At 45.7% G+C, this 24,415-nt stretch overlaps 2 long non-coding RNA genes across 6 annotated transcripts in view; one reads left to right on the plus strand and one right to left on the minus strand.

Annotated features, from left to right (window-relative positions):
• LOC137324321 (uncharacterized) overlaps positions 1-24,415 on the plus strand; it is a 63,379-nt gene that overhangs the window by 34,787 nt on the left and 4,177 nt on the right. The window contains exon 3 of one of the 3 annotated variants that reach the window (XR_010963588.1): positions 10,723-11,989. The exons of 1 other annotated variant lie outside the window; for it this stretch is intronic. This is a non-coding gene — a long non-coding RNA (uncharacterized lncRNA). Of the gene's footprint in view, positions 1-9,486; positions 9,559-10,722; positions 11,990-24,415 lie in introns of those variants that run through there. One more of the 3 variants, XR_010963598.1, reaches the window with a different exon arrangement.
• LOC137324203 (uncharacterized) overlaps positions 1-24,415 on the minus strand; it is an 80,462-nt gene that overhangs the window by 29,284 nt on the left and 26,763 nt on the right. The window lies entirely within an intron of this gene.

Here is a 24,415-nt window from a genome sequence, read left to right on the forward strand (position 1 = left end):
GGAAGTCCCGCCGGCTATGATATTTAAAGGGCCAATTGAGCCATTTAAACTACTTAAGGATGTTAAATTTTTGTGTATCGAGTTACACAAGCCATTTTAACTGCTTCTGAATGTGTCTCCCGTGGCCTCTGAAATACGCCATGGAAACGGAGGTGAGTTGCCATTTGGACCTTTAAACCAGTGATTGAGACGTGAAGAAAAGGTGAGTTATTGCAGCAGGGCAATCAGTTCTCTCAGACAAACCTTTGGCTGGGAGTTCTTTGTGTTTAGACTGAGATTTCTTTGTTCACACTCAGAATTCTTATGTTCAGACATATTAACCTACATTTTGGACCCCCTCAAACTGACACCATCAGGATGGGGGCTGCAATGGATTTATTCAGCAGTACATCCGAGGAGGAGGCACATCACCATCTGTGGCAGGCACGGCGTGCTGTTCTGGGAGTTGTGCTCATGAAGCATCCGCACCTGCCATCGACACTGAAGAAAATGAGGAAGAGGAGGAGGAGGAGGATGGGCGGAGCAGCAGCACACCTGGCTGCTCGTCATGCCAGGGAGTCACTCACATTTGATAGATTCTCATAAGGAGATCTGCAAGCTGAAGATAGTCAAGGATTCAGACCACCTGGAATGACCATGACCACCACCAACACCAGCCCCCTCTCCTCTGCTTGCACAAAACAGTCCCAACACCACACATACACCCATTGTAAACGCACCCAATGGGTGGCATCAAGTCTTGCCGGTCATGATGAGGCACATGCAAGGGCGCTTTCACAAAACGGACTCAAGAATGGACAAGATGTGGCAGTGGTGGTGACAAGTTTGACATTTAATGTGAATGGAACAAAAAACAAAGAGAAATGAAAAACATGACATTGTGTCAGACACCCTTGTGCATACAAAACCTTCGCCTTCCTCTTCCTACTACTTCTACGTGGTGCATCCCCTGTGGCTTCAGCAGAAGTAGTGGAAGATTGCTCAGGTCCCTGCCCTGACTGAGATGCTCTTGGCCTATGCTCTCTGGGTTTTGAAGCCTGTGAGGGCCCCGCCAAAGACTGCTCCACCTGCACCTGTGCAGGGGCAGACTCGGCCATCGGGAGAAGAGGCATCATTGCGGGTACTGGTTGAGGGGGGGCAACAGGTGAGACGTGGGAAAGCTTTGAGTGGAGTCCCCACTTCCATGTCTCCTTTCGCCATTATCCCTCTCCTGGGCCAAGCCCACATCACTCCTACCACTCTGCTGAACAACAGCTTGGAAGACATCAGAGACGCCTTGTAAGGCCATTGCTAATGTATCTGTCTGTCTGTTTAAGGTGGCAGAATGTTGGTCACTCTGAGTCCTCACGGCCATTGTCAGGGCCTGAATGGTCTCATTTGTGAGCCGTTCTTGAAGTTCAATGGAGGCTGCCATTCTCTCCAATGCAGATATTCCCACACTTACCTGCGCCACCATTCCACTAATGCTGGAGGTGGACTCCTCCATTCTCTCCGCTATTGTGGAGAATGAGCATAGCATGTCTTCCAGTACCTCACAAAGGTGCATCTTTACCTCGAAGATTCTCCTTTGCAAGAATTGCCCCCAGGGTTCAGCATCTGCGTCCAGCTGAGCAGAGCTTGAAGAGGGGTGTGCCCACCGACACGGACTCTCCATAGCAGCCCCTGCCACTAGTGTCTGCTCATGCTCACTTGTGAGTGGTGAATCATCAGGTGACAACCCAACTAACTCTCTAATAGGACCCGCCGATGTGTGACTATCTGCACTGGTGCATGGGCTCGCTATGATGTGATGGTGCACCCTCAGAGGCATGGAGCTCCTCTGAGGAATCACCCTCATCCATGTCATGGACCTCTTCAGCACTCCTTGAGGGTCCTGGAAATGAACGTACAGCAATATTAAGAATCATCGCAGAAGTGATGTTTACTATTGATGTACAATATACATAGTACAGCCTTGGTTATGAGGGTGCAACAGAAAAAAAGACTTACAATTACATAACACTTGCCAGCGACGCCCACATCCCATGAATGATTTTTTTTTTTAAATCACAGTCATGATTGATGAGTTGATTCCATGCAGCACCTCGCCACCCATGCAGGAGTCCATCATTGTTGAGAGCGATGATAAGGAATCCACTGGTGGTGGATCAACTGAACAGTTTCCACCCAAGTGTGGGAGTCCACAAGGGGCAGGAAGACCTTGTACAGATTGTCATGTGGACCTGACACGAGTATCTCGGATGTTAATTGGGGGACACATCAGTCACACGGGTAGGTGCCAACCTTCTGAACATCCCAAAATCCCAGAGCCTTGTGAAGGATGGCAGATGCAGCTGAAGCATGGACAGGCATAGAACGAGTGCCTAAGGGTCCAACATGGATGGTGGTGAGTGTGCTCATTTCGCGCCAGACATGTACCACCCTCCGTGTTGCATCAGGCTCCTCCGTAGGCATCCAAGGCACCTCTGAAGTATTTAAAACGCTCATTATAATATTTAAATAAGGATCCTTTGCTTGTTTTAGGATCCTTTTATGATATTGGGCTTCCACGTGATCAACTCCCCAGCCAATCATGGCTCTAACAGACAGCAAGGACCCTGCAGCAGCGCAATTTAAAGTGCTCGTCCACTTGGTATAGGTTAGTTGCTGGTTTGTCTTCTTCAGCTACTGGTTAACTTCAAAGCCTTTTGTTGGCTATATTCAGCATTCAGAGGCTTAATTCTGACTTCTGGTAACAACTTTTTGCTGGAACTGGACTGTTTGTGAATGCCTTGAAAACAGGCATAATTTCATCATACAGAGAGACCAGCCCTGACCATCGCCTGGGGGACCAGCCCTGACCACCGCCTGGGGGACCAGCCCTGACCACCGCCTGGGGGACCAGCCCTGACCACCGCCTGGGGGACCAGCCCTGACCACCGCCTGGGGGACCAGCCCTGACCACCGCCTGGGGGACCAGCCCTGACCACCGCCTGGGGGACCAGCCCTGACCACCGCCTGGGGGACCAGCCCTGACCACCGCCTGGGGGACCAGCCCTGACCACCGCCTGGGGGACCAGCCCTGACCACCGCCTGGGGGACCAGCCCTGACCACCACGTTGGCAGCAAGAAGTGCAGCAGGAGCATGAGGAAGAGCAGAACAAAGAGGAGGAAGAGCAGAAGCAGCATCGACCACTAGTGCCCCAGCTGCCAGAAGTCTTGGAGAGCAGCTCAACCAAAAGCACTTCACCCAAACCATCCCTCCCATCCCCAACAGATCAACAGTCCCGCAATCCTTATTACCACCGTCCTTACTACCACCATTCGATTGCCTCCTTCAGTCTAGGTTTATGGGTCTTGCCCTCACTTCACTACAAATATTAACACCAAAAAACACCATCTCTATTCCATTTGTGTATAATAGTTAACAGGGATAATTAAGGACATCCCTTGTGCAACCCCTTAGTTCCTGGTTTGTGTGCTGGTTTACCCATCCTTACCGACCTTAAACATTCACTCCCTTCATCACCGGCGCACAGTGGCTGCAGTGTGTACCATCCACAGGATGCACTGCAGCAACTCACCAAGGCTTCTTCGACAGCACCTCCCAAACCCGCAAGGGCAATTAGGGATAAGCATTAAATGCTGGCCTTGCCAGGAACGCCCACATCCCATGAATAAATAAATTAAAAAATTCTAGTGCTCTTACGAGGTGTATCCCCAGTAGCAACAGCTTGGGGAGGTGTAAGGCTGCTGAGATTCTAATGAGGACATTTCAAATGGCTGTGGTGGAGGAGCTCTGAGCCTTGAGGGCCTGGTTGCTGACTGTAGCCTCTCAGCGTGGGCCAGGACAGTCTGACTGAGCTGGTTGTGTGGCGGGGAAGCAGGCACACTCTCATCCTGAGAGAAGACAGCAGGTGCCAATCGCATGGAGCCAAGGCCACTCTCTTCTGGGAGTATGCTTAAGCACTCCAACAGCACTGCATGAAAGCAGAGTGCAGGAGTAATTTGTCACTCTGGAAGCCCCTGTCAACACAAGCACCCACCCCCCCCCCCACCCACCAGAGCCAAGATAGCAGCCCCCTGAGCTCTTATGGTAGCAGCGTGAGCTGCCATTGATGCTGTCAAGTGAGGCTCCAACATGTTCATGCCACTGACTACTCGTTCCTTGTTGGACAAAATGGACTCCATGCTCTGCGCAATGCTGGACTTATGCTTTGAGCCATTGTGCACAAGCTAACATTTCCTGCCGTCTGCCCACGAGCCTTCATCGGTCAACAGGGCCCTCGAAGTCAGCAGCTGAGTCGTCTGCAGGAAAGTTAGTATGTGATTTCGCTCTCCGGCAAGCTGCTACCTGTGGCATCCTATCCCCCTGACCGTGCACATCTGGTCACTAATTCACCACTTGAAAACTCCTCCTCTAACCTATTCTCTAAGGGTGTGAAGAAACCCTGCAAGACCTCTCCTCAGCCATGACTCTCCCCCGCCCGTGATGGCCAGCAGATCTCCAGAGGAGAGAGGATGTGCAGGCAGGCTCGGCCTACTCTGGTTGCTGCCTTTTGCCTCATGTTGTGCGCAACCTTCTCCTGCAAGAAAGAAGGGAGTGTGTTAGCGACAGTCTTGTGAGGTGTTTCGAGAATGTGCCTGTCATGATCGAATAGTTTGTATGTTGTGTGGAAGATGTGAGGTGGGAGGGTTGCAATAGTGCTGAGAGTAGAAAGTGCAGAGTGTGAGAAGGAGGTAGAGTAAAGTGTGGTGCAATGATTGTAGGAGACTAGGAGGGAAGAGGAGTCTTGTGGGTAGTGAGACTGGAGGTGGTGCAGTTGTGAGGAGAGAACAGTTGATGAAAGGTGAGAAGATTCTTAACTTGACAACTCTGGTGAGGTCATTGAACTTTTTCACGGCATTGCAGCCATGGCCTGGGAGCTAAGCTCCTGGCATTGACCTCCTCTACTACCTCTTCCCACTGGCGGCAGAGGTGTTGCCTGGAGGGCTTTCCAGCCCCCAAGAGGAACAATATCTCCCTCCTCCTGTCCACCCCCAGGAAAAAGCCCTCTAAAGCAGCAGCAGAGAACCTGGGTAACTGTTCTACAGGTCTTGTAGCCCTTTCTGTTTTCACAAGCAGTCTGCAGCCAGAGTTAAAGCACCTCCCCTTTAAGAGGTACTCGCTGCCTTTATGTGGAGTCAGTGAAGCCCGGTTTCAAACAGGCAATAAGCAGGCCAGGTAGCGCTGGCTGAATGCCTATCTCATCATAATGGGTTCACTGCACAGATTTCATGTTGTCCTTGCACCCATGTGAACAGGCATGTGCAATGCAAGCCCCTCCCCTACGCACCCCAACGCCTACGCACCCCTACCCCTACATGCCCCACCCCCTATGTGCCCATTTTCAGGTGGGATCGAATTTCTAGCCCATTGGTTTATCTCATACCTGTCTCCTCTTTTTACCCCATGCCACCTTTAACCCAGTACACTTGTAGATTAGAACTTCCAGTATGGTGGCTGTTCACCTTCCTGACTAGTACCGTATCTCTTTTTTCGGGTTGATTTGGCTCTCCTCTCTACTGGGTATCCTAGTTGCTACTAGTTGCAAAGTATATTTACACAGTGGAATCTTGATTTGCCTGCAAGAACTTTCAGTTCAGTTTTGTATAGGCCAGCTAAAATGCAATTAAATGTTTTTAATTGATTTGTTTTTCCAGATTTGGGGTTTTCTAATCCAGCAGGAGTTTTTTTATTCATTCATGGGATGTGAGCGTCGCTGGCGAGGCCAGCATTTATTGCCCATCCCGAATTGCCCTTGAGAAGGTGGTGGTGAGCCGCCTTCTTGAACCGCTGCAGTCCGTGTGGTGACGGTTCTCCCACAGTGCTGTTAGGAAAGGAGTTCCAGGATTTTGTCCCAGCGACGATGAAGGAACGGCAATATATTTCCAAGTCAGGATGGTGTGTGACTTGGAGGGGAACGTGCAGGTGGTGTTGTTCCCATGTGCCTGCTGCCCTTGTCCTTCTAGGTGGTAGAGGTCGCGGGTTTGGGAGGTGCTGTCGAAGCCGCCTTGGCGAGTTGCTGCAGTGCATCCTGTGGATGGTGTTCACTGCAGCCACTGTGCTCCGGAGGTGAAGGGAGTGAATGTTTAGGGTGGTGGATGGGGTGCCAATCAAGTGGGCTGCTTTGTCCTGGATGGTGTCAAGCTTCCTTGTTGCCTTGATATTGAGTACTGTCCCTGGTAGAAGTTACTTTCATGCAGCTCTCACCTTTATATCCAGGTCAGGAGACAAGAGAGACTTTTCATTTTTGTTTTCGAAGAACATCTCACTTTTAAAATAGAAAGATACAAGTCTTTCTGCACATGTTAGAAATGAGGTAATCTCAATAGACTAATCAGAAGGTAAAGGCAGTCTTTGTCAAACTAAATGTAGGGGGGACTTTCAATTATCCACATCATTGTGGTAGATAATGGCAGTTTCACTGTATACTCAAATATTCCATCAGTATCCATTTTCTATGTATGCATAATAGATCTGCCTGAAAGGGTGGAGGAAGCAGATTCAATGTAACTTTCAAAAGGGAATTGGAGATATATATATATATATATATATATATATATACTTGAAAATAAAAAAAACTGCAGGGCTGTGGGGAAAGAGCAGGGGCTAATTAGACAGCTCTTTCAAAGAGCCAGCACAGGCACAATGGGCCGAATGGCCTCCTTCTATGCTGTATGATTCTATGATCATGCACTACTATAACATGACACCCAGGGAGTTCAATGCATCACGTGTTGCCGGCAAGAAAATAAAATCATTCATTAGGAACAAACCAGCTGTATGAAAATAACCTGGCAGCCAGCATGGTTTCAGGAGGAGTAGGCCCTGCTTTGATCTACTTCTTTGACTTTCTTAAGGAAGTGATATGCCAAGTGAATATTAGAAAGCTCTATGATTTAGTATATCTAGATTTCCAGAAAGCCTTTGATAGAGTTGCACATGAAAGGCTGCTACGCAAGCTTAAGGCATGGGTATCCCAGGTAAAACTTGAGTTCCGTTGGTCACAGATGATATGACATTAGGGTGAGTAGTAGAGTCTGATAAGCCAAGAAGTTATAGGAAGGTCTAAATACTATTTGCAAAAGTACCAAAGTATTGCTAATGCAATTTAATACAGATAAGTACAAGGTCTTACACATTGGCAAAAAAATTGGGGATATGCTTATTTAATGAAAAGTGTCAAAACTGGTGGGAGAGAATGAAAGAGATCTGGAAATGAGAACAAATTCAACACTGACTGTATCCAGTTACTGCAAGGCAGCAATCAATAAGACAAACAACGCCTGAGCTACATTGTCAAATCAGTCGAGTAGAAGTCGAAGGCCAACATGCTGAAACTGAATGGTGCTTTTGAATAATGTGTTTAATTCTAGTCACCGAGGCACAAGATACACATCCTAACCCAGGAATCGGTGCAGAGACAGGCGAAGAGGCTGATTCCTAGTACCACAGGGCTTAGTTGTGAGAAAAGATTTTTTTTTTTAAATGGGGACCAAATTTCTACTGGGGGTTGCATCCGAGTATAAGTACCTGGATGTGCCTGCTCAGGATCTTTGGCGCTGACCCTGCTGAAGTTTGTGAGGTCAAGGGGAGGTCCCTTCATTTAAATGCCAGTGGTGGGCAGCTGTGCCATTAGGTGCACAGCTCAGGCATCCACCGAAGGGGGCGGTGCAATGTGGCGTAACATGCCAGTTCCGGCAGCGGAGAGGGCTACTGGGGTCACAAGAGAGACTGCGGAGTGCCCCCTTGCCCTTTTCTCACCCAGCATACAAGCTGCTTATGAATCACCCGGCAAAGGAGAAGCCAGGTATGTGAGAATTCCTGGTGCTGGGATTCTCTGCGCCTTGCAACACCACCCCACCACCACCGCCACCCCCCCCGACCCTCATCCTATACTGATGGCATTGGTTTACCCTCCGTAAACTTGAGCTCATCCATTATAGACCAGTCAGTCTCACCTCGGTGGTGGGCAAATTATTGGAATCGATTCTGAGGGACAGCATAAATAGTCATTTAGAAAGGACAGTCAGCATGGATTTGTTAAGGGAAGGTTGTGTCTGACTAACTTGATTGAATTTTTTGAGCAGGTAACAAGGAGGGTCGATGAGGGTCACGCATTTGATGTAGTCTACATGGATTTTAGCAAGGTTTTTGACAAGGTCCCACATGGCAGACTGGTCAAAAAAGTAAAAGCCCATGGGATCCAAGTGAAAGCAGCTAGTTGGATCCAAAATTGGCTCAGTGGCAGGAAGCAAAGGGTAATGGTTGACGGGTGTTTTTGCGACTGGAAGGCTATTTCCAGTGGGGTTCCGCAAGGCTCAGTGCTAGGTCCCTTGCTTTTTGTGGTATATATTAATGATTTGGACTTGAATGTGGGGGGCTTGATCAAGAAGTTTGCAGATGATGCAAAAATTGGCTGTGTGGTTGATAGTGAGGAGGAAAGCTGTAGACTGCAGGAAGATATCAATGGACTGGTCAGGTGAGCAGAAAAGTGGCAAATGGAATTCAATCTGGAGAAGTGTGAGGTAATGCATTTGGGAGGGCAAACAAGGCAAGGCAATACACAATAAATGGGAGGACACTGAGAGGTGTAGAGGAACAAAGGGACCTTGGAGTGCATGTCCACAGATCTCTGAAGGTAGCATAACAGGTAGATAAGGTGGTTAAAAAGGTACATGGGAGACTTTCCTTTATTAGCCAAGGCATAGAATATAAGAGCAGGGAGTGGATGCTGGAACTGTATAAAACATTGGTTAGGCCACAGCTTGAGTACTGTGTACAGTTCTGGTCACCACATTACAGGAAAGATGTGATTGCACTAGAGAGGGTACAGAGGAGATTTACAAGGATGTTGCCAGGGCTGGAGCATTTTAGCTATGAGAAAAGATTGGATAGGCTGGGGTTGTTTTCTTTGGAACAAAGGAGGCTGAGGGGAGATTTAATTGAGGTATATTAAATTATGAGGGGACCTATTTCCCTTAGCGGAGGGGTCAGTGACCAGGGAGCATAGATTTAAAGTAATTGGTAGAAGGATTAGAGGGGAGCTGAGGAGAATTTTTTTCACCCAGAGGATGGTGGGAGTCTGGAACTCACTGCCTGAAAGGGTGGTAGAAGCAGAAACCCTCAACTCATTTAAAAAGTACTTGGATGTGCATTTGAAGTGCCGTAACCTACAGGGCTATGGACCAAATGCTGGAAAGTGGGATTAAACTGGATAGCTCTTTTTCAGCCAGCATAGACACAATGGGCCGTATGGCCTCCTTTTGTGCCGTAACTTTCTATGATTCGATGAAAACCTACCTCTTTGACTCAGCTTTTGGTCACCTGACCTAATTTCTCCTTATGTGGTTCAGTGTCAAATTTTGTTTGATAATCACTCCTGTGAAGCTCCGTGGGACGTTTTACAATGTTAAAGATGCTATATAAATGCAATTTGTTTTTGTTGTTGTTGGGGCTGGCAGTGGCTCCACCCTTTACAAGGCCATCAGGAAATTCCGACTTAAGGTTGGAGTGTGCGGGAAGGGAAGCGGATTTTTGACCCCATGAACTCTTCGACCTTGGAAGAAGGTACGAGAATGAGAAAGAACCTTGTGGAGATTTATAGGATACTAAATGGAGTTCAAGTTAAACCATCATTGCAGGCCAGGGGGATATAGGTATAAATTGGTAAAAGGCAAGTTCAGGACTAATGTGACAAAGCAGTTCTTCACACAGAGCTTTATTACCGAGAATGGTCTTCTGGGTAGAAAGATTCTGGAATCATTCAAGAAGCAGTTTGTTGGTGTAATATATAATGTGATGGGGAATCATAGGTTTCTGTGAAAGAATGAGCTGGACAGGCCAAATGGCCTCCCCCAGCAGTGCTTACCTTTGTGATCATTTAGAAACATCTCAAAGTACTTTGCACATAATGAATTACTTTGGCTATTATTATGTGAGAATGGTTTGGCCATTATTATTCATGGAAGAAATATCCCACAGACAGCAATGAGGCGAATGGCCAGTTAATCTGTTCGTGGTTGAGGGAAGAATTCTTCTTCTTCCAGCTCAACCATAGTCGGGGCCTCAGCTTAATATTTCATCTGAAGGTTAGCACTTGTGAGGATGCTGCACTGGTGTGTCAGCCTAGACTATGTGCTTAAGTCCTGGTATGGGATTTCTTGACCCAGAGCCAGAGTGCTATCAACTGCACCAAACTTATGATTCAGACAAATGCTGTAAACACATGTTTACTGGGGATTCAAGAGCTCCTTTAGGTCCACAGCAGCTTTGGGTTGTTACACAATTATTCTTCGTGATTCAAAGTGTAGCAGCGAACTAAATAATAAGGTATGTTTATATAAATGACTTGTAAAAATGTGGGTGATTGTTTGGAAATGAGGGTCGTCTGGAAGGTCTCTAGTAAAGGTTATTCCTGTTAATAATCTGTATTCCTGATGGTCATTGATGAAAAAATACCTCAGGGAACCATATTTTGGTGTAATGATAGTACTTAACCAGCAGGTGGCATTTGTTTAGTAATGTTTCGAATGTAACCAGATTCAAGATTGTTACACTCTAGACATATAAAACTTACAATGAAAAGGTAACCCTGTATACTGCATATAATTGACTTTTGAGCATCGAGGCTTTTTGATTTCCTAACATTAGACTCGAACATCTCACCCTCTGCTGTAATAGCACTTTCTCAATTACAGCTTCGAAGAAGGCACGTTCCAGATGCAGCCAACCATTGATGCACAGAATGAACGAGACTTCAACAGCCGTGAGATGAATCAAACCAGATGAACAAAAAAAGAATCAAGCAGATCCTGATGGATGTGCACTGAAGCCTTTTAAAAAGCCCCAAGTCCGCAGGAGTTTATGGCTTGCAAATAACTCTACAGAGGCCTACAGAGCAGTCAGTTTTATTAGTGCCAGTATTATTGCTTGGTGGACAGAGCTAGTTGTGATTTTACATTAAACAGAAACATGGCCAGTTTAAGATATGTTCCCTCATAGATGAACTCCTGCACATCAAAGGAGCTACAGTCCAGAACTGAAATCCCTGAGGTTAGAATTGGCCTGCCTGCAGTAAGGTTAGCATCTGTTTAAAGCTTAGAGCAGATTAAAGCAGAATGATTAGTGGAGGAGTTAAACCCACTTTTGATATAATTATCATTGTCTGTTAACTAATCCCAAGAGTAATCCATTAAAGAATGGGCCCGACTAAAATAAACCAACCCCACTTTTTCTGTGTTCCTGGACATTTATGAACGAATATGTCTCCTCTGTACCAAAGATTCCCAACTACAAATGAACATATAGGACGGGATTCTTCTCATTGGGACAGAGTAGTGTTGGTGCAGGACTTCTGCCCCTGCCTTCGACTCCACCCCGAACCTGACCCCATCCCTAGCTTGGGGGGGGGGGGGGGGGGGGTAAGAGTCATTGACTATGCATGGGATATCCGCTGCCAAAAGGGACCCCACGAGTACACAACCACAAAATCCCGGGACCGCTGCTGCAGCACCAGAAGAGGGGGCTGGGCATTTAAAGGGGAAGCAGAGCCCTGAAAATCAACAAAACTGAAACTCTGTAAGCCTCAGTAGAGACCAAGACCTACCCAAAACAAGATCGGGCATCCATTCTATCTGATTTTCTATTCCATTGCCTGTTTTGTGCCTCTGCTGAAATTGAAATTCACCCTCCGTACATTCCCAACTCAACCCAGAAGTTCTCCAGTACTCTGTTCTCTCTCCCATTTTGTTCTTGCTCCATAATTAATGATCTTCACTTTCCCAGGACCTCAGATTTGTAGAATTCCTCATCTCCCATAGTCTTCCCTTTTTCCTTCAATCTTTAGGCTTTTAAAAGCTAGGCTTACATCACTTCATCACTATTTGCTTCCTTACTTCATTTCCTCTCCTTCATTTCTCAGTCTTGGTGGTCACAGAAGTGATGAAATTTTTTTTGTAATTTAACAAGCCTTTTATAAAAATGATAAACCAACAATGTTTATCTGAAAATGGTCGGGAGTCAAGCTTATATTTCTTAGTTGACAGCCCAGTAGAATTATACCATTCACCTTCAGTTTCATTAAAATAAACTATTCGGTTCTGGTTGACCTGTATTTGAGGCTTTATATGTTGGCATCTCTGGTAAAAATTAACATTATTTTTCCCTCTGGCACGATTGAGCTAATCTCATCAGAATTTGTCTGCTTTTTGTTGTGGTGCAGCTAGCAGTGCACGCAAGCAATGTCTGACATTATTCTGTCACATAATCAAACCAAAACAGATTTTTTTGATGTATCTGACCAGGGAGAAATTCCAGCTGTAAAGTAGCCCTTCAAGGGCCTGGCTGTTTCCACATTCCTGCACTCTGATATGATCAGTTTGTGAAAACGTTATTGTTGTATCTGACCTGACCAAGAACACAGGGAACTGGAGCATCACTCTGAGCTCACAGCAAAGCGCATTGTTTCCTGTGGCATTCATATTGATGGGTGTTATTTAAAGGTCAGGGGTCACATGTTTAAGAGACGTTACTGGTGTGAATGATTTATTCCACATCGCTTTACGACTAAACGGGGCAACTACTGTTTGCTGAAATTCTTATTTAAATGTAAGCACATGAATTGCTATAGGGACAAGGAGCCTCAAAGTGAACATAAAAATGCAGTAGGAGCTGGCTAGAGAGTTCAAATGTTGCCGTTTAAGAAATATTGGTTAGAGCAGGGTCAAACTAGGTAGGGGCAAGCATAGATTTTTTTTCCAGTCTCTTGAAATATTTCTGTTTTGAGTTGGTAAATATTGCCCCCTTTAGCCACCCATACCATGATTTTATCCAACCCAATTTGTGTCCACTCCACTCACTTCCTGCAGGCGTTCTTTTAATACAGGAACTGTTCTATCATGTCATGTACTTTTTTTTATTTGTTCTCAGGATGTGAGCAATTCTTTACCCCAGAGGGCTGTGGATGCTGAGTCATTGAATATATTCAAGGCTGAGATGGATAGATTTTTGGACTCTAAGGGAATCAAGGGATATAAGATTCGGGCGGGAAAGTGGAGTTGAGGTCAAAGATCAGCCATGATCTGATTGAATGGAGGAGCAGGCTCGAGGGGTCGTATGGCCTGCTCCTGCTCCTATTTCTTATGTTCTTATGTTCTAATGCTGGAAAGGTTATTATCCATCCCTTCTGGCCATGACAAATTAATTGCTTTTGCCATTAGACTACTTCAGAGGGCATAAAGAATCAACCACATGGTATGGGACTGAATTCACAGGTGGGACAGACATAAGGGTAGCAGGTTCACTAATGTCTCCAGTTGGGTTTTTACAGCATATCTGGCAAATTTCATGGCCAGCAAATGACCAGATTTATTGATTTAATTTCACAATTTGCCATTGTGGTATTTGAACTCATGACCTGTGATTTCATAGAATCATAGAATCATAGAAGTTTACAACATGGAAACAGGCCCTTCAGCCCAACATGTCCATGTCGCCCAGTTTATACCACTAAGCTAGTCCCAATTGCCTGCACTTGGCCCATATCCCTCTATACCCATCTTACCCATGTAACTGTCCAAATGCTTTTTAAAAGACAAAATTGTACCCGCCTCTACTACTGCCTCTGGCAGCTCGTTCCAGACACTCACCACCCTTTGAGTGAAAAAAATTGCCCCTCTGGACCCTTTTGTATCTCTCCCCTCTCACCTTAAATCTATGTCCCCTCGTTATAGACTCCCCTACCTTTGGGAAAAGATTTTGACTATCGACCTTATCTATGCCCCTCATTATTTTATAGACTTCGATAAGATCACCCTTCAACCTCCTACTCTCCAGGGAAAAAAGTCCCAGTCTATCTAACCTCTCCCTATAAGTCAAACCATCAAGTCCCGGTAGAATCCTAGTAAATCTTTTCTGCACTCTTTCTAGTTTAATAATATCCTTTCTATAATAGGGTGACCAGAACTGTACACAGTATTCCAAGTGTGGCCTTACTAATGTCTTGTACAACTTCAACAAGACATCCCAACCCCTGTGTTCAATGTTCTGACCAATGAAACCAAGCATGCCGAATGCCTTCTTCACCACCCTATCCACCTGTGACTCCACTTTCAAGGAGCTATGAACCTGTACTCCTAGATCTCTTTGTTCTATAACTCTCCCCAATGCCCTACAATTAACGGAGTAGGTCCTGGTCCGATTCGATCTACCAAAATGCATCACCTCACATTTATCTAAATTAAACTCCATCTGCCATTCATCGGCCCACTGGCCCAATTTATCAAGATCTCGTTGCAATCCTAGATAACCTTCTTCACTGTCCACAATGCCACCAATCTTGGTGTCATCTGCAAACTTACTAACCATTCCTCCTAAATTCTCATCCAAATCATTAATATAAATAACAAATAACCGCGGACCCAGCACCGATCCCTGAGGCACACCGCTGGTCACAGGCCTCCAGTCTGAAAAACAACCATCTACAACCACCCTCTGTTTTCTGTCGTCAAGCCAATTTTGTATCCAATTGGCTACCTCACCTTGGATCCCGTGAGATTTAACCTTATGTAACAACCTACCATGCGGTACCTTGTCAAAGGCTTTGCTAAAGTCCATTTGCTAGTTCATTAGCACAGTCACTAAACTACCTTACCCTATCCGTTGCTAGGATTAACTCAGTCATCAGAGAGGTGGCCTCCCTATTCACATAGGTTTTAAGACTGTAGATGGATTAAATGGAACTACCTGTTTATACCATAGGTCATATCCAGAGGAGTATTTTTTAATGGGAGGGATTAATTCTTTCTCTTCTTGCATGAACACCCATGTGCACACATCAGAAACTACACCATTTATAGTGTGCATGCCCATGTCCACCCGAACACTGGCACTTTGATATCCACCAGCACCAGTGGAACAGGCAGAAGGGGCCTCGGCTTGTCAGAGGTGCTACCATTAGATGAGATGTTAAGCTGAGGGTGCGACTGCCTGTTCTGGTGTCTCAGATAGGCTTAAAGATCACATGGCACTATTCATGGAAGAATTGGATGGGGGGGTAATTTTGACTCTGGGCAATTGTGTAAAACGGGTGATAGTGAGTCGGCAGCCCGTTTTACATCTTTCCTGATTGAAGTCAATGGGAATAAAAATCAGGAGGAAGTAAAACGGGCTTCCGAATCACTACCGCCCGTCTTACACAATCACACAAAGTCAAGATCTGGTCTACTGGCTGACATCCCTCCTGCAACTAACACCACCAAAAGCGCAGTAACCACCCATTCATGCATTGGCTGCTGCGACTGTCTATGTAACATATGTCAGTGCGCTTCAAAGTAATTCATTTAGGTAAAGTACAGCAACAAATGCAAATCTTTCTTTACAGAGAGCGCCTGTGAGCAATTCAGCTGCTCAGCCCTCTGGCTCTCATGGAAGTGCTTTGGTGACATGGGCAGAGTGCCACCTCATTCACTTTCTGAATTTACCACCGACTTCAGCTGCAAAGCAACAACAACAATAATAACTTGCATTTATGTAGCACCTTTAATGTAGTAAGATGTCCCAAGATGCTTCACAGGAGTGTTATCAGACAAAGTCTGACATCGAGCCACATAAGGAGATATTAGGACAGGTGACCAAAGCTTGGTCAAAGAGATAGGTTTTAAGGAGGAGAGAGAGGGTTGGAGTGGTAGAGAGGTTTAGAGAGGAGGAGTGCAGTGATCTCGGAGGGTTGCAAGGCTGGAGGAGATTACAGAGATGGGGAGGGACGAGGCCACTGAGGGATTTGAACACCAGGATGAGAATTTTAAAATCGAGGCGATGCTGGACCAGGACCCAATGTAGGTCAGTGAGCTCAGGGTCACTATAACTGCACTATTACACTACCAAACAAAGGTCAGATTTAAGCCAGTTTTGGGTCAGAGTCGACCTCTGTCTGACACTGCGCTGGTATATAATAGATTACTGCCTTGTTATGGTAATGCAACACCATAAACAGATTACTGCTTTAACATGACACACAGCCAGGTCCCTCTGCATTCAAGTACCTAGTTGCCATAAAAGAGCAGAAAACTTTACACGTCCTGCTCTTTTCAATTCAACAGGGTGTTTCATTTTTTTTTGCATACAGTTTTGAAGTTTTTTTTTGAAATCACTTTAGCTGTGACCTATTTTTTCTGTGATGGGAACTGGCTACCCAGACTGCTGCCAGGTTGCTACTCCCACAAAAGAGAACTGGAGCGTGAGTGAATAATTAACACAAGGTCCGATGCCATTTTTATGCCTTCTTTTGTTCCTGTGGCTTTCATTGGGGAACAGCTGGATGTGTTCCTCAGGCCTTTTCTGAATTTTCCCTTTATTTCCTCTTCCTTACTCTAGAAGGGCTCATGCCTTCATGTTACCCGATTCAGATTAAAGCTGCTCGAACGTGTTGTTGCCTCTTAGATTCATACCCATCTCTCCCCCAACTCCCCATTTGAATCCTTCCAGTAAGGTTTCCAATTCCTCCCACAGCACTGAAACGGCCCTAACAAAAGTCACGAAAGCCATTCTCTGTGACTATGACCATGGCAAACTATCCCTCCTCACCCTCTCATTCACTCTGCAGTCATCCACGCCATCCTCTCCAACACCTCTCCTCCATTGCCCAGATGAGTGGGACTGCCCTCTCTTGGTTCCACTCTTACCTATCCAATCCTAGCCTCAGCATCTACACCAATGGCATCACATGCCAGCCCTACACTGTTACCTCAGGAGTCCCCCTAGAACCTACCATTGGCTGCCTACTGTTCCTAACCTACATGCTGCCCCTTGGCGACATCATCTGCAGACATGGCGGTCAACGTCCACATGTACACTGATGACACCGAGCGCTACCCCTCCACCACCTCTCTCAACCCCTCCACCACCTCCATGCTTGTCCGACATCCAATCTTGGATGAGACCCAATTTTCTCCAGTTAAATTGGGAAGACTGAAGCCATCATGTTTGGCCCTCATCACAAACTCAGCACCCTCACCACTGACTCCACCCCTCTCTCCGGCCACTGCTTCAGGCTGAACCAGACTGTTTGAAACTTTGGCATCCCATTTGACCCTGAGCTGAGCTGTCATCCCCTTTTCCTCTCCACCTCAAGACTGCCTATTTCTACCTCCGCTGCTACCACAGCCCATCTGCTACTGAAACCCTCATCCATGTCATTGTTACCTGGACAGATTCCCATCCTCTACCCAATCTAAACTTCCGCTCATCCAAGGCCCTAGTGTCCATATCCTATTCCGCATCAAGGTCCATTGACCCATCACCTATGTCCTTACTGACTGATATTGACTCCTGGTCCCCCAATACCTCAAATTTAACATTTGCATTCTTATGTTTAAATCCTTTCATGGCCTCACTCCTCCATATCTCTGCAACCTTCTCTAGCTACAACCCATCCCAAATTCTCTGTTCCTCCGACTCTGGCCTCTTGTGCATCCTCCTTGCCCGCCCTACCATTGGCTGCTGTGCCTTCAGTCGCCCAGGCCTCACGCCTTTGAACTCCGTCCCTATACCTCCTCTCTGCGCCTCCCTCCCAGCGCCTCCCTCCCAGCGCCTCCCTCCCAGCGCCTCCCTCCCAGCGCCTCCCTCCCAGCGCCTCCCTCCCTGCGCCTCCCTCCCTGCGCCTCCCTCCCTGCGCCTCCCTCCCTGCGCCTCCCTCCCTGCGCCTCCCTCCCTGCGCCTCCCTCCCTGCGCCTCCCTCCCTGCGCCTCCCTCCCTGCGCCTCCCTCCCTGCGCCTCCCTCCCTGCGCCTCCCTCCCTGCGCCTCCCTCCCTGCGCCTCCCTCCCTGCGCCTCCCTCCCTGCGCCTCCCTCCCTGCGCCTCCCTCCCTGCGCCTCCCTCCCTGCGCCTCCCTCCCTATGCCTCCCTCTCCAATTCCCTCCATACACCTCCCTCCCTATATCTCCATCTCCACCTTCATAAACCTCCTTCAAACTTGTTGATCAAGCATTTTGTCACTCCTTCTAATATCTCCTTCTTTGGCTCAGGATCCATCTTTTCTTTAGGCCCCTGTGAAGTACTGTGGGACATTTTTCTACATTAAAATTTAAAACATTTTTCTACCATATAAATGTAAGTTGCTGTTGTTGCGGCTTTATAATGGGTTTAGTAGGGTCCTGGGGTCTCCCAAAGCCATTGACAATCCAAAAGTAAACTAGCCAGATTCACTAAGGCCAGCAAATTTACTTTGGGGGTTGCTGCCAGCTGCGTACTCAGGAGCTGACTGCCCTAGTGACCCACTAAACCTAATATAAATCCTCTCGTTGCTCAGTTAGGAAATGCACCACTCATACAAGGTGCTTTTATACCATATGACTGCATTCATTGGAGGGATGCCTAGTCTGTCTTCAACAGCTGCACTCCTTGGTGTAAACAAGCCTGGTTTCCTTACCCAGACGACATAGTGAACCCATAAAAATGTAGGTCAACAATTCTCCCCATCAGGAGAAGGATGCTAGTTTTAGCACATTAAACGCAAGGAGCTATTCCCACAAATGTTCTCTCTGTGGAACTATATGAAAGTGGAGCCCAGCGTGGGTAAAGATGCTGGCTCCCTAGTCTAAAGATAAAAATGGGGAGGGCGGAGCGCTGTCATTACTCTCCGGAAACAAGATGAAGCAAGTGTAAAAACTCCTACAAACCAGGAAGATCCCAGGTTCGGTCCCTCATCTCTGCAGATTTAGATGATCTCAGCTGGGGCAGTAGAGAGCTGCTACTATTAACCTCAGCATCCCTGGGCTAGGGAAGAAGTAAAACATAAACTAAAATTCCCAAATTACCCAATGACCTACATTGGAAAGTGCGGATGTGTGAACGTCAGCTCAGGCTTGGCTATGATGCCTCTAACAGTCGCATAAGGTGCTGAAGCTCACCGCCTAGGCTCACACATGAAGAACAGCCTCTTGAAGGCAGTACCAGAGGGCTGTCAGCCCCTGTGGAATGATATATCCAGCACGAGTCAGTATGTCCAGTGGTGAAATCACAATGTACAGATGTACAGATGAGGGATGCCCATCGGCCCATCTAATCTATCCTTCCATGGGCAGCTAAGCCTGGATTTCCATGGTGTCACAATTCCCGCTGGAAGTGCGGCTGGGAGAGACTTCCACCAGCCCAATGTGATGAACATCGGCCCCACCATAATTTCTGAAATCAGCCTCATTTGAGAACCAGACATTGGAAATATCCCCCAAGATATGTAGTAAACAGTGAGGAGGATAGAAACAGACTTCAGCGGGACATAGATGGACTGGTGAAATGGGCAGACACATGGGAGATGAAATTTAACCCTGAGAAGTGTGAAGTGATTCATTTTGGTAGGCAGAATGAGGAGAGGCAATATAAATTAAATGGTACAATTTTAAAGGGGGTGCAGGAACAGAGAGACCTTTGAAGGTGGCAGGACAAGTTGAGAAGGTTATTGAAAAGGCAAACGGGATCCTTGGCTTTGTAAATAGAAGCATAGAGTACAAAAGTGAGGAAATACACAATAAATGGGAGGATACTGACAATAATGTAGAGGAGCAGAGAGACCTTGGAGTGCATGTCCACAGATCCCTGAAGGTAGCAGGACAGGTAGACAAGGTGGTTAAGGAGGCATATGGAATACTTTTTTTATTAGCCGAGGCATAGAATATAAGAGCAGGGAGTTGATGCTAGAACTGTATAAAACATTAGTTAGGCCACAGCTTGTGTACTGCGTCCAAATTTGATCACTACATTACAGGAAAGATGTGATTGCACTAGAGTGGGTACAGAGGAGATTTACGAGGATGTTGCCAGGACTGGAGAATTTTAGCTATGAGGAAAGATTGGATAGGCTGAGGATGTTTTCTTTGGAACAGAGGAGGCTGAGGGGTGATTTAATTGAGGTGTGTAAAATTATGAGGGGCCTAGATAGAGTGGACAGGAAGGACCTATTTCCCTTAGCAGAGAGGTCAATAACCAGGGGCATAGATTTAAAGTAATTGGTAGAAGGATTAGAGGGGAGCTGAGCAAAATTTTTTTCACCCAGAGGGTGATGGGAGTCTGGAACTCACTGCCTGAAAGGGTGGTAGAGGCAGAAACCCTCATCGCATTTAAAAGGTATTTGGATGTGCAGCTGAAGTGCCATAACCTACAAGGCTACAAACCAAGTGCTGGAAAATGAGATTAGGCTGGGTAGCTCTAATTCAACTGGCACAAACACAATGGGCTGAATGGCCTCCTTCTGTGCCGTAGATTTTCTATGTTTCTATGTAAGTTATGCTAAACCTTTCTAAAACACTGTTTAGGACCCAACTGGATTATTGTGGCCAATTCTGGGCATCACACTTTAGGAAGGATGTCAAGGCCTTAGAGAGGGTGCAGAAGAGATTTACTAGAATGGTACCAGGGATGAAAGACTTCAGTTATGTGGAGAGACAAGAGAAACTGGGGCTGCTCTCCTTGCAGCAGAGAAGGTTAAGGGGAGATTTGATAGAGGTGTTCAAAATCATGAAGGTCTTTGACAGAGTGAAAAAGGAGAAACTGTTTTCAGTGGCAGAAGGGTCGGTAACCAGAGGACATAGATTTAAGGTAATTGGCAAAAGAACCAATGACGACATGAGGAAAAAAGATTTTATGCAGCGTGTTGCTTTGATCTGGAATGCACTGCCTTAAAGGGTGGTGGAAACAGATTCAATAATAACTTTCAAAAGGGAATTGGATAAATACTTGAAGTGAAAACATTTGCAGGGGAGTGGGACTAATTGGATAGCTCTTTCAAAGAGCCTGCACAGGCACGAGGGGCCAAATGACCTCCTTCTGTGTTGTATCATTCTACGATTCTATGATTCTAAGACAATGCCTAGCAATCCTGGATGGCAGTTTTGTACTGACATGATTAATACTCAGGATAATTGAGGCAGAAACGTTGGGAAATGGGGCATATAAAGTCACCACACCATTACATCATTCACATGCACACACACAAAAATGGTCAGCCGCTTCCATCATTCATCAAAAATGACGACAGAACATCCAATGCCTGCAAAAATGGGCAAGATCTGGCACAACAGATTACCACCCTATTTCTCACTCCCGCCTGAAAATCAGGAATACGACATGGAAAATCCAGGCTTTACTGTCCCACCATCACAGCATCTAAGTGCCTTGTGAATGGTTCCAGAGTTCTTGCCTCCACTACCCTTCAAGATTATTTATCACTGTGTTAAAAAAAATACACCTCCTGACATCTGTCCTGAACTTGCCTTTTACCAGCCTGTTCCCTTGTGCTACAGTCGTAATTTAACTTGAAATAGTGCCGCAGAGCAATCTTTTCTAGCCCGCTTCGTGTCACATACGGCTCTGTAAAATCCTTCCCCAGCACCACCGTGAGTGAAAGCCTCCCGAAGGACTGACAAAAATTCATCACAAGTGTGGCAGTTTGGTTTGAAGGACAGACAAGCGAAGGGACACAATCCTAGCAACCATCTGGTTGGGACGTCAGTGCTGTAACTGCTAGGTTAACTGGACCACCAGGACACGCTGTAACAGTTAAAAGTGCCGGCTGTGGGAGATCCAAGCGCAAAGAAGTCGGCTCCGGTTTCAAACAGACTCCTTTTACACACAAATCTTTGCAATAGAAACGTAAGTTCGTTAAAGCTATTATCAAACAAAGGTCACTTCTGTAGAAATGAAACACAACAAAATGTTGGGTAACAAAGTGATGAAATCGCTGTAGCAAGTGAACCATGCCTTCAGACAGCAGAGATTTCATATTCTATTACGGCTGCCAACATCACAGGAAAAGGCCATCTGCCTCAATGTATTTTGAAAATGTCAATGTACAGATTCATCTGTGACTGACATCAGCTCTGACCAGTGAACCGTTTTCAACACATTATGCGGCACACTAAACAGCAACGATTTTAATAATGCGAATCATTAGAATTTCCTTTCGTTTTTATCTTGAGAGGGGGAGGGAACAAATCTTTTTTTTTGGCAGCCTGGTTACAATAAGGCCCGAGAGAACATATGCCCAGCCTAGGCAGGTCAGTCATGCGTCAGAAGAACAAAATGCACATCTTTTCACTATGTCCCTCTGTATCAAAACCACATGTTTTAACCAACAGTGTTGTTTAGTCACATGACTCCATCTGTGGGCTGAAGACAGTGTGTGTATCTGTTTTACCCATCATTTCAGAACACTGTTTACTCCCAGTGACACTCAAACCAGTGCAGCATATATTTTAGCAATGAATATCATTAACTCCTTTGTAGTCCCACAAACTGAACCAGTTGGATGCAGCCTTTAACATAAGAACATAAGAAATGAGAGCAGGAGTAGGCCAAATGGCCCCTCGAGCCTGCTCCGCCATTCAATAAGATCATGGCTGATCTTCAACATCAACTCCCCTTTCCCACCCGAACCCCATATTCTTTGATTCCCTTGGAGTCCAAAAATCTATCGATCTCAGTCTTGAATATACTCTGAGCATCCACAGCACGTTTTGAGTGAAGAAATTCCTCCTCATCTCAGTCTAAGAGCCTTAACACTGAGACTATGTCCGCTAGTTCAAGACTCACAAGCCAGGGGAAACATCATTTCAGCATCTGTCAAGCCCTCTTAGAATCTTATATGTTTCAATTAGATCACCTTTCATTCTTCTGAACTCCAGATAGTATAGACCCACTCTACTCAATCCTTCCTCATAGGAAACCCTCTCATCTCAGGAATCAATCTAGTGAACCTTTGTTGCACCGCCTCTAAGGCAAGTATATCCTTCCTTAGGTAAGGAGACCAAAACTGTACACAGTACTCCAAGTATGATCTCACCAAAGCCCTGTACAATTGCAGCAAGACTTCCTTACTCTTGTACTCCAAACGCCTTGCAATAAAGGCCAACATTCCATTTGCCTTCCTAATTGCTTGCTTTACCTGCATGTTAACTTTCTGAGTTTCACGTACAAGGACACCCAAATCCCTCTGAACACCGACATTTAATAGTTTCTCACCATTTAAAAAATATTCAGTTTTTCTATTTTTCCTACCAAAGTGAATAACCTCATATTTCCCCACATTATATTCCATCTGCCACCTTCTTGCCCACTCACCTAACCTGTCGATATCCCTTTACAGACTCTTTGCGTCCTCCTCACAGCTTACTTTCCCACCTAGCTTTGTATCATCAGCAAACTTGGATACATCACACTCGGTCCCTTCACGTACATCATTAAAATAGATTGTAAATAGCTGAGGCCCAAGCACCAATCCCTGCGGCACCCCACTAGTTATAACCTGCCAAACGGTAAATGACCCATTTATTCCTACTCTGTTTTCTGTCCGTTAATCAATCCTCAATCCATGATAATATATTACCCCAATCCTATGAGCACTTACATTGTGTAACAACCTTTTGTGTGGAACCTTATCGAATGCCTTTTGAAAATCCAAATATATTACATCCACTGGTTCCCCCTTATCTACCCTGCTAGTTACGCCCTTTTTGTCAAACACGATTTCCTTTTCATAAAACCGTGTTGTCTCGGCCTAATCAAATTATGATTTTCTAAGTGCCCTGTTACCACATCCTTAATAATAGATTCCAGCATTTTCCCTACTACTGATGTCAGGCTAACTGGCCTGTAGTTCCCTGTTTTCTCTCTCCCTCCTTTCTTGAATAGCAGCGTTACATTTGTTACCTTCCAATCCACAGAGTCCGTTCTAGAATCTAGGGAATTCTGGAAGATCACAACCAATGCATCCACTATCTCTGCAGCCACTTCTTTTGGAACCCTAGGATGTAGGCCATCAGGTCCAGGGGATTTGTCAGCTTTTAGTTCCATTAATTTTTCTAAACCTTTTTCTTTACTAATCTTAGTTACTTTAAGTTCCTCCCTCTCATTATATTCTTGGTTCCCCACTATTTCCGATATGTTTTTTGTGTCTTCTACTGTGAAGACAGATAGAAAATATTTGTTTTACGTCTCTGCCATTTCCTTATTCCCCATTATAATTTCTCCTGTCTCTGCCTCCAAGGGACCCATGTTTACTTTCACTAATCTCTTCCTTTTTACATACTTGTCGAAGCTCTTACAATCTGTTTTTATATTTCTTGCTAGTTTACTCTCATATTCAATTTTCTCCCTCTTTATCAATTTCTTGGTTATCCTTTGCTGATTTCTAAAGCCCTCCCAATCCTCAGGCTTACCACTCTTTTTGGCAACGTTGTAAACCTCTTTTTTTAATCTAATACCATCTTTAACTTCTCTAGTTAGTCACCGTTGGATCACTTTTCCTGTGGAGTTTTATTCCTCAAGGGTATGTATATTCATTGAGAATTATGAGTTATTTCTTTAAATATTCGCCATTGCTTATCTACCGTCATATCTTTT

This window comes from Heptranchias perlo, chromosome 1, assembly GCF_035084215.1.
Source record: "Heptranchias perlo isolate sHepPer1 chromosome 1, sHepPer1.hap1, whole genome shotgun sequence".
Classification (NCBI taxonomy): domain Eukaryota; kingdom Metazoa; phylum Chordata; class Chondrichthyes; order Hexanchiformes; family Hexanchidae; genus Heptranchias; species Heptranchias perlo.